We start from the raw sequence: 23,305 nt of genomic DNA on the forward strand, positions 1-23,305 counted from the left end.
CATAGCCTAAGTACTGCAGTTAATTTTGATGTAAAAAACGATTTCATACTAGGTAAATTAAATTTTTGAGAAAGAACATGTTCCATACTCAAAGTTACATATTAAAATATTGTGTAACAATAAAGGAAGTCATATTTATTCACTTTGATTCGCAGGTTGCTTTCACAGACAAACTTATAGAAAGAGAGATTTTTTTTCGGGAAACGAATTAGGATTAAATAGCTACATACTTCATCACGTGATCAATTTGTTTCTAGAATAAAAAACATGCAAATTATAGCCATATAACCCTATATGCTATATCTATATTTTCATCTGAACTCAGTAGATTATAGTCTTAGTGAGAAAAAAAAATATCAGAGAAACATCTTAAGGATTTTATTCCTGTCCAAATTATGTTTTAGGTAGAACTATAAATATTCAGTTTAACTTTCTATCTATGGTATTTCAGGTGTATATATTAGATTCGTTTAAAGATTAAATGCCATGCACAGAAGTACATGACAAAATAAAATATTCTAAAGTACGATTAATAAAATGTATTTTATTCCATATAAAAATGTTTTGAAAGCTTCAACAATTCATACTACCATCATTATTAAAGCAATATGCCAATAATATATGTTGTTTCTTTTTTGCAAAATCAAAATGATTCATAATCACAGTAAATAAAATAGGTTAATTACATGTTGGTTTTTCGTATACGTTTTAGGAACAGAGCATATTTGTGATAAATTCTGTTCAAACATGGATGTAATTAATATTAATCATGCTATGGGGCTAATTTTGTTATTGATATATATCTATATTCTATTTATAATATTGCCACACAAATATGCCACAGCTTTAACCAAGTGGGAAATATCAGATATTAAATAACAATTATAGCCAAGGCATTTAGTCTAACGTTGTTTATAAAGATAATGCAATATGTTTGCGTAGTGTAACCTAATACATGCAAGAACCTGCATCGATCTGAGCCATACATTTCAAGGGGCGAAGACGCGCGATCCCGCAGAAATTAACGGTTAGCGGTAAATGATATTTGTCAATTTTGTATTTTAGCCTCCATTCAAACTGTTATGAAAAAAACTTTTAATTCATGGTATTTAATCATGGCCTAGAATACAAAACAAAATAACAGAGAGCTCATTTTCATAATATTATGAACATGTTGATTTGAAGACACCATCCAACAAAAATTAATTGGATTCTAGGGATTTATAAATATATATGACAATGCTGATGATTATATGATAATTCAGGAAACAAATCAAATAAGGCATTTATAAATGTCTTATAAAAATTGGAAACATATTATTTTATGCATTTTCTGACTCGAAGATGATTCAGATTTTCAAGATGCTGCTTTTTTTCCTATGACACTCAAACACTATTTTCTAAAACTTCTGTTTAAATCTCAATCTTTAAAAGAAACTTCTGTTTTAAAATCAGATTTAATATCAATCTTTAAGGTGGCATTCTGTCTATTCCTTCACTTCACACCAAAGTGACAACGTGTAGGATAAAAAACTGCAAGAAATAATTAATGTTTTTGGTAATTTCCCGCATGGGAGCTTACTACAATATTGGCTCTCTGCTTACTACAATATTGGCTCTCTGTCTTATTGCCGGTTTCTAAATATAAACTTATCTTCTAAACTTAACACCAGACAATGTCATTATTAAACAAATATATTTAGCGTCAGTATGTCTAACAACCTTATTATTGTATTTATTTCATTAATTGCTGTACTGAATTAGTTAAACACAATTATTGGCTTTTAACCTTATAGCTGATTTTCAATGATACAGCCATATCAATATTGTTAGGATAAGAAGTGGTATCAAAATATTAGTCAGCTTTCCGACATTTTCTGAAATCTTACTCGAGGAAGCAAGGATGTGTTTGTATATAACAAGGTATATATGTCATTAGCGTTAATGGAATTTGATAAATAGATAATAAATAGCTTCCATAATGAGAGATAACAGAATGTCAACACATTTTCAGATTTTTAAAAACAAGTAGTGTTTTCTATAGTATATTAAATAGTGCATGTACATTGTGCGAAACTATGGCAATAACATTTGTGACTTCTGGACAAAATTGATGGCATGTGTATTTTATTTCCATATGCACTTTTAGAAGTTTTATTTTTATGCTCTGTCTTAATATTGATTCATTTGTACTAATTGAGGTCAAAACGCGACGTTTTTATCTTGATTAATATTTTATTCTAACACGATCCGCAGCAGCTGCTATATAAACATATAGCGAAATCGCCTATACATGAATCTACGATAAAATATAGCTCTTCCATTCCGCCCTACGATTGTACTTCCATTATATACAGTATAATATTAATACGTACTAAATAGGCTACTCGACTTTTTCAGTGCTAGTAGTAATAAAAAGTACATCAAATTTTCTGAAACAAACTATTTCTAACTGATGAATTTATTTGTTTATATTTTTACCGTAAGAAAATGTTTCAGCCCGGTAAGTTTCAACTTCAACACCAGTGCATCTATGTCTGGTCGTGTGTGTAGTTTACAATTTCTGCGTTGTAGGCACCACAGGTGTCAACTAGGTTCTACTTTGACAGTAAATAAATCATAATTCATGTTCCAATCTTCAAGACTCAAGTGTTTACGTGTTTATATGCCGCCGCAATGTCCTAGCATGTATGTTTCAGTGCCATCATGTAGGTGACGTGTACTATTTTAAGAAACAGCATATATAAACTCTGAATTAAGTATTTACCTCTGATTTCTATATCCGACCTTAGATGTTATTAAAAATAACATTTTCTCGGCAATAACTACTTAATAATTTAATTAAAACTTATTGAATATCGGAAAATTCAGTTTGATGCACGCTTTCCATTCGTGGGGAGGTTTTTATAATAGCATATGGCCAGCCGAATGACATATCGCGCTAAAATGTAGTGCTGTAAAATGCGAAGAATTTGCGTGGTTAGAATCGAAATAATAAATATGTTCCAATAATTTTATCAGTTAATAAAATATGGGCAGTCGTTCGGATGCGAATATTAAATCACTCGTGCTACGCACTCGTGATTTAATTATTACGCATCCGAACTCCTGCCCATATTTTATTAACTGATAAAATATAGGCACATATTTATTATTTCTTAAATAAATATCAATAAAGTATTCTACACATGTCAATCCGATTAGGGCGGTATTTCTATTTTATCACGAAGTTTTATCAGTTGGAAGAGAAAAACGTAATGTATATTGCTATTCTATCATAAAATCGAACATATAGAAGTGCGACTTTTATCAAATTGACACATAGCAGCATACATTTACCTAAAGCTAGGTCTCTACCTGTTTTAAAGGTCAAATCATTTGGTGTGATTTTTGTCATAGATATTTTTTAAAATTTAATCAATCTTTTGGCATAAACGTTGCCAGAAAATCAAACATTTATCATGCTAATTAAAGTAACGAATCGCAACCCTTGCAAACACAATCACATAACCTGTGTAAAAACACAATGCTAGCGAAACCAGACATCAAAATTGTCCCCGCTCATTTTTATGCTCGAGTTTTATCAATTAATCCTTACAGTAATGAAACCCCTCTATTATATCAAGATATTCGAATATAATACATTGTTTATTTTGAAACTGTTTATTTTACTCTCGTAGATTTAAGGCAGATACTGGTGATAAAATGAAAGAAAGTCGACAATAAGTATATTTCTTAATCTATTTTCAACGGCCATGTGATTTTTATATTAGGTAGATACTTGCAATTAATTTAGCGCTAGGGTAGTATAATAGCTTGACATCGTCTCAAGTGTTGATGATAGGTAAATAAAGAAGGAATCAGACAAAATCCTAAGATATGATAAAAAGTGTATTACATTTGGCTGTCCACGATAGATAAAATAAATGATAAAACTCTTGGCAGAGTCCATGTTTTTATTGTGACAGGCATAATACAGCATTTCCTCCATCAAAACGCAGCTTGAATAAAAGCCTTAAGTTTCTCAGGTTGCACTATGTTACAGTTATAACCACAAAACTTATAGTTAAACCTTGTGTATCAATTTACAGGTTTCAAGACAAAAGACAAGAGGCGGTCCGTCCTGCACGTTTAAATTGAAATCATATTCTTCAAATTGAAACAGGCGACGGTTTTCATTAGATGCTACAAGACCTTACGGTAACTATTCTTAAGCAGTTGATTTCATTTGCCATACAAACTGTTATAAATGTACTGGTTATTATTCGTTGTTTTGAATCAAGGTATTAATGAAAATGCAACTTGTTTAACAGCTTTATTATACACCTAAATATATATTTGTTGAAACAAGGACGAATTCTTCTTAAAGCTTTTGTGTTATACAAATCGAGATAAAATATAAATGCACTTCAATGGTAACGATATACATGCATCTATGTTCCTTGGTTAGGGAGTTTTAAACGCTCATTATCGGTAAAGTTAATGTAAGTTAATCAGTTACTAAAACCAAGTAAGCCGTCGATGCCTTTATGAATAAAAGAACGCACAAACTTTGATGCAAATTCCGTTGATAAATAAATAATGTTCCTGATTATGACAATATCTAAGGGTCATTGTGTGAGAAAAGTGGGGAAGCTTAGACCAAATTTCTCAGACGAATATTACTGGATTTCAAATAAATACTTCTTCAAGATGACACTCCTATTTCCTCGCATTCTAAAGGCAATATCCAAGAGTAAAAGATCCATCTATTCCTATTATACGTATAATGTACTATGCATTAGATTTCATTTTCACTCTGGTAGTATTTCTCTTTCATTGCAACTTACTTCAAATTTGAGCAACAGAAAGGAAATAATCACGCAAAATGGTTTACTTATTTCATTTGTCAAAAAAATATCATTTTTCATAGTTAAAATATCGTGGAGCGCGATCCCGTCTATTTACGATGGATTGTGGACATTACGATGAAGAACTTAGCAAAATTTCAAATTACAGTTGAGATGAGGTTTTGTTTCAGTTTTGCACAGTCAGTTTAGAAAATAACAACTGCAGCCAAATATCTACATGTATAATAGGTATAAAAATAAGAACAACATTTTTTCCCAATATGACATTGGTATATTAGCCTAAGGGTCTTTCTATAAATATCCGAGAAACAGCTATAGGCAAAAAATATTCTAATGATTCATGTTTTTTTTGCGATGAAATGTATTTATGCTATTAGAATATTAACGGTAATGAACTGCATGTGTTACACAATATTTATATAAAGTCTGGTTGGTTTCTTTTGAGTTATTCCCTCTGGTTGTGGATGTCTTGTTGTTACAAGACTAAGACTATCACATTGAATATCTTAGATATAACAAATAACTTATAACAAGATGTTGCAGAAGCCTATATTGACTAAACTAAAGATTTATTGTGGCATACAGTGACAATAGAAACTGAAAAACTGAAACTGCTTTATTTGATTAAACGCCTAATTTTAAACATAGTATATTCACCGGCGTTGTACATTAAATTATACCAGATTTATATAGCGCCAAAGGCGCTTTACATAGTTCAAATGCAGCCACACAGGGCGCATAATTCATCATCTACTAGTACAGACACAGAGCGATCTGACCAGAGGGACAGAGTGAGACAAAGCCCCCACGACAGAGAGATCAGAAATCAGATACAGGCTTATCCGGCTAACTTAGCCTAGCTCGTTTCAAATAGACAACCTGGTTCTTTAACGTGCCCAGTGTATAGCACTGATACACGCAAGGATTGCCTGGGTTCCTGACCAGTACACCTCTAGTTGGGTGGGAAACACTGAAAAGCGTTTCTGAAAATTCCCGAGTAGCTGCCGGGGATCGAACCCCGACCTCAGGATTGGAAGGCCAGTGTGCAAACCAAAGTCGACAATAGGATGAACTTCCATGATGAAACCTTTCAGTTTGCATAATTCTATTTCCTGTTTCCAGGCAATTGTGTATATAATTAAAGACACTAGTCCTAAGATAATTCAAACGCATGACATACAAATGTCTGAGAGGAAAACTGTTCTAAGTACATCTTTATCTATATGCAGTTAGACTACTTTTGCTCTGACACCTCGATGTACTGAATTATAATGATAGTACGTCTTACATAATTATATATTTTACTCGAATATTCTTTGCAGGGTTTGTTCTTATTAATTGAAGCAAAATGTATGTTATTCTTTATTCAGAATAACTGGAAAGTAGTTATTGTAAGTTAATAACACTTAAAATGTTAAAGTAATTGATAATTTTAGCATGTACGAGTAAAAGTCTATAATGATACAGTTAGGATTCGAAAAATGAAATCAACTTTAGCGAAAACAAACATTAAAACTGAATAATTGCGTTCTGCTTTTATAAATGGAAGTCGAACATAAGTTTGCAACCACGATATGAGTGTTGCCTATTGTATAAAAGGGTAAACTTTTATTATCTGACTGCTGTTCCATTTCTTACGCCCTGAAACCTCATAATGAGAGTCGATGCACCGGCCTTTAGTGTCATATGCCTGTGCAAAATACGACTTTTTTTCTGCCCGAAACACAGCCTTTTGAAATGTCTTAGGTTCTTCAAATTGTATTTATGTGACTTTTTGACAAACGTTGCTTATAAAGAAACTTTTACCTGTTGCAAATTTGCTTTGTGAAACGTCTTAAAGATACTTATATAAATGCTACAATAGCTAACGATAAGGGGATAAGAGTTATTAAACATTTTGCATAATTCTTTTTGTACTGTTAGACGCAAGCGCATATATGTAGTTATTCCTTCTGCTGAGTCAAAGAATTGATAGAAATGTAAATAGCTTATTGTTTTACTATTTCCCGAATGTTATTAGCTCGTTTACTCTGAATGAATATAGCAAGAAAGTCGGCATTAATCAAATGAGACTCTAGTTCAGTCTTATTGACATGTATGATAATGGCTTCGTGTTAGTGTTGCTATGCGGCCGTAAATAGGTTTCACGTACTTTGTGTTCAGTGTTGTTATATTCTCTAGTGCTTGGGGATCATGAAATCCATTCAATCTTTCCGAATAAAAAAGTTACGATTCAACCGGTTGTACATTTCATTACCTGTCATGAATGAAATAAAACCTGGTCTTCTTTAACCCTTGCCCTGCTAAATATCTAAAATGGACCGGTCCATCATTCAATTTGGGCCATACCACTTATTATTCAAAGGGGTGTTCACTGAAAAATTACTGATTGAATAGCGAACAGTGCAGAACAGTGCAGACCATTATCAGACTGCACGGATGTGCAGGCTGATCTTTGTTTGCACTGGTCGCAAAGGCAGAATCATTTGCCGCCAGCAGGTTAAGGGTTAATATGTCTTGGTTACGTTTTATTTTGTTCTGTTCCAGAATGTATGTACATGTATCTCTCATTTTCAAAATTGATTGTTTAGAATGTAAATAATACAAAAATGGCATCAATGTATTGATTAAATTTAAAGAAACGAATCAGCTTTTATTTTTCGTAAGAAAATGAATCATATCGCTTGCTTCTTCTTCATTCTCGGATGACTTTCGAAGTTTATTCTAATTTTATAAACATATGTTTTAACATTCAGAACTTATTTAGAAGCAACTGTATAAGTATCAAATTAGAAATAAATTCTTCAAGATGGCATTCTTTTTGACAATTTGTAAGACATGATATGTACAAAATTTATCGGGCAATTGATTTAAATATCCTGTTTGGCAAGCTTTACAGTATTCATTCTTTCTCTTAGTGCAAGTTTACAAACAACAAGTTTTTTTTACTTAACTCCAGACGGAAAGTAATTACATAAAACAACATTTATCTTGTCTCAGCTTATCTCAATATGTACATATTGCATTTTCTTAATTCGTTACTGCGCTAAATTAATTATATACAATTGGCTTTTAACCTTTAAGCGAATGTGAGTTAATGCAACCATGAAAATGCTGCTGAAAAAGATAAGTTGATATGAACCTAATCTTACCGACGTTTGGACCAAAGTGTTAATAGATAAAGGTAACTTGCGCCATGCAACAGGATATGAAATTAAATAAGATAATCAATAGCTGCTACAAAAACATATTAAGTTCGCGTATAGTTATGTTTCCAGGCATCGTCTGTTCAATACTTTTTGTGATGTCTGAATAATGAATACTCTCACTGGTGCTTTTAAAGACATAAGTACTAATTGCAGAAGCTCTTTTTTTGTTATCTCTAATTATAAAGTTGATGATTTTGTTGTTCCCCGATGAAGGCTATTTACAAATGGCAATATCTCTTCTTAGGCAATAGTGGCACTTTGTTATAAGAAAAACGAAAATCGTTCACAAATATTACATCTACACAGAAATTTACAGCATTGTTCATTTTGGACAGTATTTGTATCAAATGAATTATGCATGATGCTGGGTAAAAAATGTAATAACAACATGATTAGGACTGGTTTGACTAATGGTGAATGTAAACAGACACTGAATTGATTTACTTGATTGGTATACAGACCACACAGCATTAGTTTCGAGAGATAAATGACAACCTTGATCCATCATCATTTAAAGAAAATAGCATTACACTAATTAGTAAGACCGATATTAAGATATTGACGATATGGTTTACCTGCTCTCTATGGAATGCTATGAAGTACAAGGGTGGGCAGAAGATTCTCAAAGAAGAAGTATGAATTGTTATCTTGGCACAACTTTAAAAACAAAAACAGATAGTTCAATTAAATGTCATTTACATGTGTAGACTGGTGTGGAAAGACAATGAACATACATATGAGCCGTGCCATGGGAAAACCAACATAGTGGCTTTGCGACCAGCATGGATCCAGACCAGCCTGCGCATCCGCGCAGTCTAGTCAGGCTCCATGCTGTTCGCTTTTAAAGCCTATTGGAATTGGAGAAACTATTAGCGAACAGCATGGATCCTGACCAGACTGCGCGGATGCGCAGGCTGGTCTGGATCCATGCTGGTCGCATACCCACTATGTTGGTTTTCTCATGGCACGGCTCATATATCTGTGAACATTCGCTACATAAATAACACTCAGATCTCGAATATATCACTTATAGTACTTTGTTAAGAATGATTTAGAATTACACATTTCAGACAAAATATATTATTGCGATGATCCTAGATCATATGGCAATGTTTTCATTGGAAAATGCAAACTATCTGTGTCTGGTTGGTTTCACCTGTTAAACTGGAATGAGGTGAAGCACTTTATTTGTTTCAACTCCTAGGTTTACTATCAAAACAATTAACTGACTTAAAGCATAAAATGGCACATGCTTAAAAAATTGCGGTATTTATCCTTGAATTAATTCTATCAAATTTTATCGCTTACTTATAGCATTTTTGCGGGAATTAATTGAATGTCATTTTTCGTAACACAAACCATGTGGCGTTGAATGGAAACTATATTTAATTTAGTATATAGAAAACCTTAAGAACATTTTGTAGATATCTAGTACGCACCCGAGATAGGCAAAGGGATGCAATAATTATATTACAAACTTAAATTTCTCAGAAATTTCGGCTAAATATATTGATGTCAATGCCACTCATTGGCAATTATGATAGATAATTCTTAAATTCAAATCATTCCTAATGCAAAATATGTTAATTCAGTTAATATCTATGCTGTAGTAAATCAATCTATGTTAGACAAACAGGATAGGAAAATAACATTTTAAACAATACCTCCGGTGAAAATCTACCATATACAGATAACATTTAGTGAACACAAATAAGTGTATTTGATCAGTTGCCAATTCATTACTTGGCCATGTTGATCAAAATCTGACTTACCACAATAAATTTGATAAAACCCCTAAACTGAATAGTTGAAGCAATTATAAACGTACAGTCAAATATTAAACTACGTAGATTTTTTCATGTATAATATGATTAGTAAAGTGGTTTGCCGGAAATCGGTGTGAAGACATGAGGTGTCTTGAAATAGCGTATGAAAAGTTTGCTCACAATATTGAGAAAGGGTCAGAAAATTCAACGCCAATAAACATGTATTAAGCAAAATTTGAGGTATTAAAAACAGCGTTGCCAAAACTTTTAACTGCAATCAATTTACAATTTCAGGTCGCATAATTCAACACGAAACTTACAGAGACTTCCTATGATAGTTGATACACGTTCTTATAATTCAAGATTGATAACTTGATACCATGTGAATCCTTTTAACTGCAATACACACCGAATTTGAATACTAGTATATCAAACCAGTATATCAAAGTTAGGATTAAACATTACCATTTCGGTAAAACTGTTGCTATCGATGCATTTGTCTACACTGACAATCAAAACTTCGAAGTCCATTGTCAAATAAATTGAAATATATAGCTATTTTTCTACATTTAATTTAAATTTTTATCTGTAATATGTCATGTGTTATAATCTATAATCACAAGTCATTTGTAAACGTAAAATATCATAAAATGAGCCGCACCTTGAGAAAACCAACATAGTGCGTTTGCGACCAGCATTGATCCAGTCCAGCCTGCGCATCCGCGCAGTCTGGTCAGGACCCATGCTGTTCGCTTTCAAAGCCTATTGCAATTAAAGAAACCGTTAGCGAACAGCATGGATCCAGACCAGCCTGCACATCCGCAGAAAACCAACATAGTGCGTTTGCAGGATCCATGCTGGTCGCAAACGCACTTCTCATGGTGCGGCTCAATTGTTGTACGTTGAAACTGATGATAATAAATAATTACGTTTCTACCGGTGCTATAATCGTGAAGGGTGTTACAAACTAAATTACGTCTTATGTACAGTCTCCTACCAAGTCTGTAAATACATGTATATTGCTTGGGTGCGATTTTTACAAAAAAGTATGAATGATTATATGAGAGGTATGTTCTAGACATGAAATATTCTTAGAATATGAAATTGGCAACAGTATCACATTTGCATTGGTATGTAACAACCCACTGATTCTAGTACAAAAACAATCACAAAAATTACACTTTATGACAAAAAATGCTAAATAATATTGTGCTTATTAAGAAATAATGTTATTTTATAAAACGACAGAAAATTCGTTTTCAAATATGAATACGGCTGGTACTATAGCACTATTTATCGTTAATATAATCATACAATTTTTAGTATGATATAGCTGCCACTATAAAGATATGTCCCATTGTTAACCAGGTTATAGAGAAATCTCTTTTATACAATCACTTACAGGTTTAACATGAATAAATTAGGACTTTTTTATACTAAAAAAACATATCCTTACAGAACTATCTTGTTTGAACTAGGAAGCATTATGTTTATATTTAAGACTTCTGTTAATTTTAAGATAATTAAATATATTGCAGGTTTGCTTAGTATGAGACAAGGGACGGACTATCCTGCATGTGTCCATTTGATATGATCTATACTCTTCAAGTTGACACAGATGAAGATACCGGTTTGATGCTACAATAGCCTACGGTAAAAACTCTACAACACTTACTTGATTCGGTTTGCTATACAAACAATTTTAAAAGGAATCGGCGGTGTAGGGATCAGGAGTTTAGCCGCCTTTTCAGGGGATAGTTGGTACGAGACCCACTGGGATATAATGCAAGTATGGTGACTCGAGAAAGGTTCAAATACACTTGAGGCTTTCATCAAAACCAAATTGAATTATTAGCATTAAATTGAACAATTTTAAATTTCATAAATCATGTTGCCATTCGTGGTATTAAATCAAAGCCTAAATTAAAATGAAAACAGGTCACTCTCGTTACAATTGCAACATGACAAAACACTTCCTTTGAAAGTCAACCAATTCGGATAGATAAAACACAATTCTGAGAAAAATTAAAATCAAGTTGAATCTTCGGGACAAACAATACGGATTATGTTTTATACCTTCCAAACTTCCTATAGTTGAATTAAAAAATATTTCTTAATCAAAAATATCAATCACTGACAGGATTTTTTTAAAGATAAACACAAATAGTTCTAAAAAGAATTTTGTTGTGTTTGCTTTACCTGAAGATGCCCAGACTGTAATATGCATTAGGATTAAATATCCATTGGCAGTCTTCAATATTCTTTCTTTTAGTTGCAAGTTATAAATTGTAGTTGTCTTTCTAATTGAACTCCAGACAGAAACTAATCAAACGAAATATATTAAGGTTCAGACCGTCTAAAATTCCTCATATCCTGGTATCTCATTAATTATTGGATGTGCTAAACTGGCTTTCCACGTTCAAATTAGTCTTAGAAATTGTGATCATATGAACTCTGTTTCGAAGGGGAGCCAATTTTAAAGTAACGTTTCAGACATCCTCAGAGTGTTTTGTTATAGATAAGTTGCAGTTAATATTACTCTGCAAGATGTTAATTAGAACAAGCAAAATAACAGCTTTTACAAAATTTGCAAAAACAAACATCACATATTTATTTTAAAAAATAACAAATATTTATTTAAAAAAAAATGTCTTTTCAGTCATAGAAAAGTATTAGACACACACGTGTTGTACCTAGGCCATTTATAGCCGACACCGGTTGTCCTTGATAGGGCCCTTGCAGAATAATAAATAACTGTTTTTAGCAATTGGAGATAGTTCAAGATACAGAAGATACTCAGAAGATACTACAGTTCAAGACGATTGCCCTGGTTCGTTATTGTGCAGAATGTAATCTATATAATACATGTATTATATATATTTCTCTACGGGAAGACATTAGTAATTCGCATTCGAAAACATAATACGATTTTGTCAATTCAAACCTTCTTACTGTGATATTGTCTTTTATATCCAAGTAAACTTGATATATGAGCACGTCTGATTCTTGATGGATGTGTGATACTTGTTATACTGACTGCGAGACAAACAAGATATTTCTCAGATATTTTTCGGCGACGCCGTCTAAATTCGTTTTCGTTACCTATGCCACGTGACTTCAGTTTGCAAATCAAACTACTCGATAACGCATTCTAGATAATTTATCAAAATGGAAGATTTATGTAACACTCTGCCTGATTGGACGAGAGTGTCAATTTCTTTCACTCTGTTGATTGTGCTACGCTGAGTGAAATGTAGACAAAGCGTTTATCCTAAACGACGCTGTTTACAGTTTTAAAGCTAACTTTGGCTCAGTATATTTCGCAAGAATATTGATATATCTCAAAATGATAAGTAAGTTTAATAAATATGATAAAAACCTGTTCAAATACCAACATATATCAAATTAAAGAAAGAGCTGAATACGGTATGCGTATCACATGAATAAGGGTGTGATAAGAGTCTTTTATGTAGAGAAGTGCTTTTTAAAAGATTTTCCTTGTTACAATTGTCGTCTGTATATGAAAAGGTTTCTTGCTTTTGTGACTTATTCAGATTGCATATTAAAATGAGTACTTGTTTACTTTGATATATTTGTTATAAATTATTTAACTGATTTATTATATATGAATATTTTTCTTTAGTATGGTATGCAAATATTGAACTCAGTTGAAATCTGTTTTATTATATATATGCTATATAATGACTGAATCTCATTACACTGAAATGAAGGTACGCTGCATACAGTTTATCTATGTGATATGACTACGGTCAAACTTTGTTCAAGAAACAGAAATATTGAAATAATTACAATTGTATGTTTTGCTTGACCTTCACTTTTTATAGGTGTGACGTCATTGTCCAAAGATTCATGAATAGCGAATATGCATTTGTTAAAGCGGGATCAGTTGGCCTATTTTAGAAATAAATAAAAATAATAAATAAAACAATCCTTTAATTGATTTTTTCTCATGTATTCTAATCAAACTTGATTTGTAGCATCTTTATTAGGCCCGCAGCCAATTTTGTTCAGCTGGGTCATTTGACCCCTTTTAGGGGCAGTTAGAGCTAAAGTTAGAAATGCCTTTATACAGCGTCTCATGAACAGCTTGGTGGATCTTTGTCATACTTGGTCTGCAGCATCATTATAAGGTCCTCTTCCAAATTTATTTATATAGGAACTTGGGCCCTATTAGGGACCACTATAGCTAAAAGTAGATATGCCTCTCTTTGCATTAACAACTAAAATGTAATGGATTTTTATCAAATTCGATGTGTAACAATATCATAAGGTCTCCTGCTATTTTGTTACAAATGGGGATAGGGACCATATTAGCTAAAAATATAAACACGTTTAATGACCTCTTCTCATGAACCGCTTCATGAATCTTCATCAAACTACTGCTGTAATTATTCGTCTAAGGATACACGAAACAAAATTGCAACCCTACGAAACCTTTGCGAAAAATTAAAAGAGAACCATTTAAATTGTTAAAGTGCGGTGTTTAGTTTTGTAATTTGAAAAATGTTAGATGAAAGATGAATGTTAGATGAAAAATTCATAAACTTCTTTCCTTATTACAATTCGCCGACCATCATTTTTAAAGATATTTCTTGTTTCATTTACTTTTCAAATTTAATTGATAGAGTAGTCTGTATCCTATGTGCTATCATTTCTCTGAAGAAATTCTGTAGAAAAGACCTCAATAAAATAGTAAATGCAGAAATCACTTTTCATAGTCTTACTACCAGTCTAATGGGCAGTCAGTTTTACTGTTTCATTGAGGTCTTTTTCTACAGCATTTCTGTTTTGTTTTAAGATTGTAATTCTTATGTTCCACTATTATTCCATTAATGCAAACTTAGGTTCACTCCGATTTAAAATTAAATGTTATTAAAAATTGATGATTTTTACTGATTTATTGCAATAAAGTATTCATTGTGTTACATAGATGACAATCGGTCTGAGGCAATATTGACTTTTTATTACATAGCGATAATAATGTTACAGGTTACTTTTATAACAAAATGTACATGTGACTGGTTTACGTCATGGTAAAATATTTAAATCTTTATACTTTGATTCAGTTCTCGCTGTGTCATAGACTAACTTATATAGAACTCATAACCTTGTGGCGTATTTTAAACGTCAAACTCGAAATGCATCGGAAGTATATTATACATACGGGAGTCTAGTGGTTGCAATAAATAAGAAATTTTATAGTAAAGTACCATGGGATGAAACCTTTTCTGTGCAGTTGTGCATACAGACTTGGCATGCTGTCCATTTCAATTTTTAAGCGTAACACTGCCATAGAAACACCTCTCATTGTTCATAGAATTTGTCATAGTCATTGACCTACACCGATATATCATCAATGTGTGTGCAGCTAGGCGTTGAGCAGAGGTAAAATTCATTAGCATTTAGTTTGAGAATGTTGCAGTACAACTACAAGACGATTTTAACGAAGCAGCCATCGATACATCGCAACGACTTAATCACAAAAGCATTCTTCCCACGGCTTAAAGGACATATATAGCTGGGTGTGGTAAAAAATAGCCCATGGCATCTGTATATTGCATACTCGAGTTAAGTGTTTGTGTTTTGAGTTATTATGGTCACAACTTAACTGTGGTAAAATTTACTTAGCAAATGCAGGTGTCGGCTCACATCATCTGATATTGCACGCAGCTGTTTAAAAGCATAGGGCTCTTTTATAGTTTAACACATGGCTAAATATCACATAATATCATGTTTTCTACTTGGATTGTTTCAGTAAGTTGGTGCTGCTTTTTAGGAAGGAAATAGAGAAAACAGTCTAATGCCTTTTTCTGTTAACAGATAATTCAATCATGAAACAGCACTTAAGATTGGTGAGCTGTCGTTAATTGCAAGTTACCCTGAAAACTGGTACCCTTTGTTTCGGAAAAAAACTAATTATTGGCAAGTCACCATGGCGGCTATTTATTTTGTGTCAATATCTTTAAAAAACGTATTATCAGTCTATACAAATAATGTTTCTTCGTCTTTCTATCGCTTTTACAGACAAAACAGCAACGATATTTCTAGATGTTTTACAGCAATACTGAACAATTTTGGTGTGGGGTCACTGAAGGGACATAGCTATGAAAATATTTTGAAATCGGGCCAGCGGTTTCAAAATAGAGTAGAAGTTTCAAGTGTTTCCAGTATAGCCACATAGAAAATACTAGTCCACACCTCGGCTATGCATGATGAAATGAGTTTTTCATACACCTATAAAAAGAAAAGTTGTTTCCGGGAAGATTTTGCAAAAGGAATTATGTAGGCTTGACCTATATTTTAAGGGATTCTAAACTGACCAAGGATAGTTTGAGGTGCTCTGTGATTCCGGAAAATCAACCTTTAACTTTCATGTTTTTTTTTATTTCAAAGTCCTTTTGCCAGATTTGAAAAGACGTTTAAAGCTGTCCCAATTTGTCGAAAAATTCAAAAATGTTTATTGGGTAAAATAATTTGGCATGATTTGTAGATGACTTCCTTCCTTCCAATTAATTACCTTTCCTGATCTGTGTGAGCGATCCAGAACCAGCTAAGCCCTCTCGATGCTATAATGATCACATGGCGAAATTCCGACGATGTTCGATTGCTTCTATTGATGACATAAAGCATCTGGCATTTGGCAACGGATGTCCACGTACACTTATGAATTTAAGAATATAAGCATTTTATCTAATGTATGGAATTTTGTTTTATTGTGATATAATAGCGAATATCAAACAGGATTTGTAAGTTTTTATTTGACAGAAAATATTTCGTCAAAAGCGGAAAATGTTGTCTATTTGCCTAGCTTATACATCAACTTGATCTCTGGAACGTTATTGCTGATTATCATTCAGGTCACGTCTACACCATATAAAAGATAATAGGTAAGGGTAGATTTCTCGGAAGCACAGATCACCAAAAACACAGTCCCAGAGCCACGCATTTACATAGTAGGCCCACAACAAAAAGAAGCTGTAATGGCTACACATATTTTTTAAAAAAAGCACTATGGAATCAAATAATTGAGCCGTGCCATGAGAAAACCAACATAGTGGGTTTGCGACCAGCATGGATCCAGACCAGCCTGCGCATCCGCGCAGTCTAGTCAGGATCCATGCTGTTCGCTAACAGTTTCTCTAATTGCAATAGGCTTTGAAAGCGAACAGCATGGATCCTGACCAGACTGCGCGGATGCGCAGGCTGGTCTGGATCCATGCTGGTCGCAAACCCACTATGTTGGTTTTCTCATGGCACGGCTCAATTTTCTAAATAGTATGATTATTTTAACTTTTAAAACCGGAAGCATGCTACCTGGAGGCCAAGTTATATAAATTTTAGTACTACTATATAGAAATCAAGTGTGGGTATTTCTCAATTTGCTTTTACAAACAAATAGTTGCGTTTGCAATTTCTATCTCAGACTGTTTAAATTTATTACGGAACCGTCTGATACAGATTTAAGATATATCAAAACTAAATTGGAAGAACATATGACAGGCTTCATCTATGTCTGTAGCAGTCAATTATTCTGTCTTCATTTATATTGATATAATTATCCCAAGACAACTACTTGACATATCTCGTATTGATTTACTAAATGCGACGGTAAATGTAGAACAAATTTCAATTTTCTGTCACCATGACATAGTCGTGTGCGCTATAGGCGAAATGAAACGAAAAAGGAATCGAATATGCAGTATTTTACAGATAAACAATAAAACTCGAAATAATATTAAATGAATTCCGTAAACGTAAATGATAAGTAACAAGTGACGCTTGGTGGCCATAGGAGAGACTCTGGTCTATCAGGCTTTGGTCTTTTGATCCTTTATGGAATCCAGTCAATGGTCATGTATAAGCTTAGAAGCTTAATGGGCATTACACACTTCATTACCTCTCACCAACAGAACTAGTCAGACTGAGTCTACCATCACATGCTTTTTTTACGATTATCTTCTTGACGTGTTTAATTGTCTATTAGTAATTGTCATAAAGCGCTCATGAAAGTTATTCCTCTATTACTCCCTTTGGTGATAATTGTTGCCTCTTGTAAATTGCAACTCCATTCAGTGCTTATGTATAATAACGATTGAGCCGGAAGTACTAAAGTATCAGGGGTTTTGTTGATTTGCTGCTGTGAGTTTTTGTTGTTTTGCTCTGTGAAAAAAAATCGATCAGATTTGATATTTACATACATATTATCTTTGTAGGCAAAGCCACTCAAATAAGATATGAGCCGTGCCATGAGAAAACTAACATAGTGCATTTGCGGCCAGCATGGATCCAGCCTGCGCATCCGCGCAGTCTGGTCAGGATCCATGCTGTTCGCTAATGGTTTCTCTAATTGCAATAGGCTTTGAAAGCGAACAGCATGGATCCATGCTGGTCGCAAATGCATTATGTTGGTTTTCTCATGGTGAGGCTCATATGTTTCTTCGCAGTTTATTTGCACTTTTAATATTCGTGTCTATCCCTGATAATGCAACTTCCTTTTGATGAAAAAGTCCTGCATATTGAATGCAGTGGTGTGAAAAATTATTGACGATATCGTCTCTCTGAGGAAATAATGGAGAAAAATTTGATAGTTTGAAAATAGCTGCCTCTAATGAAAATACATTACTTGGAGATGAGACAAACGACTGAAATAGTGGTTACTCTATTAATAATATCTGATAACAAGCTTGCTTGGAACAAATATTGGAGATTTATACAATCGATTAAAATCTGATTTGTGGGTGCAGAGAAACTTCGCCGAATAAAATCATTTTCTAGGAACAGTCTATCTCTAGCGGAATAGATTGCTGACCTGTTAAATGATGTGTTACTTTTACTAACATAGTTTTTCCCCTTTCATTTGAATCAGGAAAGTAAATTTCATATGCAGATGGGAAAAAATTAGCCTAAATATATTGTTGTGTTCGCTGTTCTTCGTTTTGTTTTTCCTTTTGTTATCGGATACATCTTAACACAAGAAAACATAATCAGTTATAATAATTAAAGACTTTCATGTGTTTTCAAATATTAAGCCAGACACTTACATATGTATATATTTATAAAGAAGACTTTCATCTGAAAATGATTTGGCTCTCCTGGTCTTGCCTTTGGTAAAATGTGTTTATTTACGCATATATTAAGTTTAGGTGGTTTATAACGGTTCGCAAACTATGAATTATTCTAATACCACCGGGAGGCTAATTCAGCGTTTGTAGAAAAATAATGCATGGTAATTTTCGTCCTATTTACAACCAATTATTATGACACAAACAAGCTGATAAAATGCTACTTTTGGAGATATCTTGTGGGTAGAGAAGTGTCAAGAATCCTAGACGATGTAAACGTTGTTAAAACTATTCACAGATAGTGTTAGAGTAAGTTATTACGTAGGATATATAACAAAATAATATATCTACTTTGTAGATGTTTTAAGTATGTAAGTGAAAGCACTTCACAGTTAACGGCACGCATTTTCTCTTGTGTGGTATCGTCCTGATTAATATAGACTTATCAGCTGATAAAATCTGTTGGAAGCAGCATGTAAATTAAGTAAACACTGCAAAGTCTGTCAATGCCTGCTAATTACCTTCCTTTTCTGTAGCGGAAGGCAAATATGTATGCCAAGACACCAGCAAGCGATATATTTTTCTGTTATAAATTTTTGTAATTTAGTTTATTTAAACGTCTATCTCTGCTTACAGTTTCCTTATTGAATTAAATGAATACGGAAGCAGTTCAGACAGTTCAATGTGTGACACATATTCACAGTTAGCTATTGGAGGCTTATTGTAAAAGCCCATGTAATGTAAGAGTTACTTTCGCGGTGGCAAACAGTTTGTAGATTAAAAGATTAAATTTGATATACGAGCTGTTACAAGCTGCCAGTCATACAGTATGTAGATATCTAGTGTATAGAAGTCCAAGTGACGAATGAGTTACTTTAGCCTAGCATCAACACCGTCTATTTTAAACTTCCATGTGATAATGAAGTTACTTAAGCCTGGTATCAAATTTTTCAAGTTTGAATCTCCATGCGATGAATGAATTCTTTAATTTTGTAATAAATATTTCGAGTTTAAATTTTCTTCTGATCAATGAGTTTCTGCATTTAGTCTGGTATAAAGTCTGGTAAGTTTAAATCTGCATGTGATGCAACAGCCTGCCATTCTGTCTGTAAAGTTTCAATTTCAAAGAGCTGTATATCGTTGAATTATCTTTGCCGGGTAAAATGTTTAAAACTCCATGTGATAAATGTGTTTATATAGCCCAGCATCCAGCCAAGCAACTTGACAGTACCATGCCATGTATGAGCTCCACTGGACTTGCATGTTATCTGTCGGTCGTAAAATTTCATGTGATTTTTGAGTTACACATGACTGGCACGCAGTCTTTCGATTTTGAAACTTCTGTGTGATGGATGAGTTATAATACCTATGTCTAAATGTCAAACTTTTTTTAAATTTAGGAGTTTTAAATACTTCAGCTTAGTATCAATTATGTCGATTTGAAATACAATGTTATGTATAAGTTGGCATGCAAACAGTCGATTTCAAAGATCCATGTGTTATAGTTTGACCGCTTTTTGTTTAATTTATCCGTGAGGTTTATGAGTTCTTTTAGCCGGGAACGCACTTTTTCTTTTAAAAAATTTCATCTGAACACGATCCATTTACCTATTATTTGTAATAATCGCATTATATAAAGATATCATATCTTCTTATTCATTACAGTGCCTTATACAAATCAAGTATCCCAGACATAGTGAATATGTGTCACGTAAGGAACAGAACTTCTTATATATTCAGGCTGTTTTGATTCAGTTTCTATATCTTTGTTGTTGATTTTTAAAAACCCAACCTCTAACCTTTAACAATTGTTGCCCAGAGGACCGTTTGTACTGTTAATTTTTCTTTAATAATCATATAGTTATATGACCAACATTGTCAGAGTAATTTTTATCTTACAAGCTGGCTGAACAAGTAACTTTTAATCACAAGAGCTGGTAAACTATCAAGCAATGTGTGTATATATTATATACCATAGTATCACTATCATTTTTCTAGTTGATTAAATCATCATAAAAACTCGGTAATACTAATAAAGTTTTATTCTAACACCGTTCGATTTGTTTCCCTATTAAACAAAGAAAACTGAAACTGTATGTATGTTATTATGCAACGCACCACACATGATTTGTACGTCACAAGTATTACGTCATGTAGCGTCATAGCGGCGCGCTGGAAAAGAAAACCACATAAAACAGTCCCAGTAGGTGAATATGTGCAATGTTATAGAAAAGAAACATTGATAGACACAGTATTAGAATTAAAATAATATATTTCAAACATTTTTCTCTTGAAAATAAAACCATTGTTGTTTACATGCGTATTATTATCATATCACTCGTGCAGCGCCCTCTTGATATTATTCTTTTGCTTCTGAACTAGATCTACAGACAGTGATTTTATTCAACGACAAATCACTAAATGAGATATATTATTACTTATTCTAACACGATCCGATTCATTTCCCTATTAAACAAAGAAGGCTGAAAACAGTGAATTATTATACAACAATTCACTGTTCTGACGTCACAATTATTACGTCATAGCGTCAAACGGCATAGCGCGTGCTGGAAAAGAAACCGATTGAAAACGGACAAATATTAATAAATGCCGTCAAGGATGTACTTTAAAGTCCTTGTTAACGTGTTAGAACCGAAATAATATATCTCATTTAGTGACTTGCTCTTGAATAAATTCATTGTTTGTCGTTCAGATGCGTATTATTATATCACTCGGGCTGCGCCCTCGTGATATAATTCCTTCGCATCTGAACTCTAAACAATGATTTATTCAGCGACAAATCACTAAATGAGATATATTATTTCTTAATCAAAATAATCAAAATAAATTTCCTAAAGCACCGTATCAAATGTTATTCCGAGTGCGGGGGATACTAGATGAGGTATCTTAACTACCTATCGGCAGATCATAAGTTCCTTTCACTGTCTATGAAGAGATAAATCATATTAAGTAATATTTTTCTTTGAAGTATTATGTTTGTATAAATGAACAGGATTATACCTGTTCAGATCTCAAACATTAATAGATGAATGCGTGGAGCATTTGCGATCTGGTTAGTTAAACTCCCTTCGTATAATTATCAGCACTTGTGTTGGAAAAACTCCGACAGCCTGATTAATTTGTAAAGATTGTGAATTAACGTAACCGATTAATCATAAATAATCAAACATAACTAGAAGATGCTGTGTTGCTTCAACAACTGAAAGAAGTGTATTATTAATCGGATACTGGTTAGTTTCAAATGAAAATCAATTGTATGCTATGAATATGTTTAAGAAATATTTCAAAATAATCAAGCTGAGTACACAATACATTGATGTCCTGATTTTGTTCATTACAATTAAAAGAAAATATTAATATAACTACGGAAAACAAGAACTGGTTAATGACATAACATTCCCTACTGTCTAATTAATTATATAATTGGGGGCCTCCGTGGCCGAGTGGTTAGAGTCGTTGACTTCAAACCATTTGCCCCTCATCGATGTGGGTTCGAAACCTCATTTGGGGCGTAGAATTCTTCACGTGAGGAAGCCATCCAGCTGGCTTACGGAAGGTCGGTGGTTCTACCCAGGTGCCCGCTCGTGATGAAATAGTGCACGGAGGGGCACCTGGGGTCTTCCTCCACCATTAAAGCTGGAAAGTCGCCATATGACCTAAAATTGCGTCGGTGCGACGTTAAACCCAACAAAATAAATAAAATAAATAATTATATAATTGAATTTAACAATTTTCTTTTTACTACCGGTATCATGTAAGTTTTTAGTAATCTTGAATTATTCTCAAAATAAATCAAATGTGGTTGGCTTTATGGTGATATTGATGCTGCTTGATGCTGCAATTTATGTAAATGGTCTTATTTAATCCACTATTATGTATTCAATGACATTTTTGTTTGTAAACAAAACGTGTTGATTTGTTCAGAGAAATTAATGCTGATGTTCTTTAATGTTTTTTTACCTTTAGTAGTTTTGTCATTCAGATTATCACATGCTCTATGGCGCCTGCATGGAACTGGGTACTAAGTGAAAACTGTTGTTTCAGGGGAAAACGCTAACCGATAACATCTATTCACTTAACGTCCCTAACAAACACTTCACGTTTCACGAGCATATTTATTTATAGTTAAACTGATACGGACTTGATTAACAGGAAAAAGGCAATGTTTTTGCTGTATGTTTACATGTATAGGGTGATTCATTTTAAGAAAAATGTTCTAAGTCTTAACAGCGTGTATCCTATACTTATTTTTTTGTTGGGTTTAACGTCACACCGACATAATTATAGGTCATATGACGACTTTTCAGCTTTCATGGCGGAGGAAGTTTTATTATTATGTATTATTCCATCACGAGCGGGCACCCGGTCAAAACCAC

The 23,305-nt window shown here is 33.2% G+C and overlaps 1 protein-coding gene across 5 annotated transcripts in view; it reads left to right on the forward strand.

Annotated features, from left to right (window-relative positions):
* LOC123563813 (somatostatin receptor type 2-like) overlaps positions 1-23,305 on the forward strand; it is a 146,093-nt gene that overhangs the window by 97,757 nt on the left and 25,031 nt on the right. For 3 of the 5 annotated variants that reach the window (XM_053536352.1, XM_053536338.1, XM_053536345.1), the window contains 2 exons: positions 4,092-4,200; positions 11,364-11,478. The gene's annotated coding sequence lies outside the window, so the exon portion shown is untranslated. The remainder of the gene's footprint in view (positions 1-4,091; positions 4,201-11,363; positions 11,479-23,305) is intronic. The other 2 variants (XM_045356850.2, XM_045356851.2) reach the window with 1 other exon arrangement.

The sequence above is a fragment of the Mercenaria mercenaria genome, chromosome 2 (genome assembly GCF_021730395.1).
Source record: "Mercenaria mercenaria strain notata chromosome 2, MADL_Memer_1, whole genome shotgun sequence".
NCBI lineage: Eukaryota > Metazoa > Mollusca > Bivalvia > Venerida > Veneridae > Mercenaria > Mercenaria mercenaria.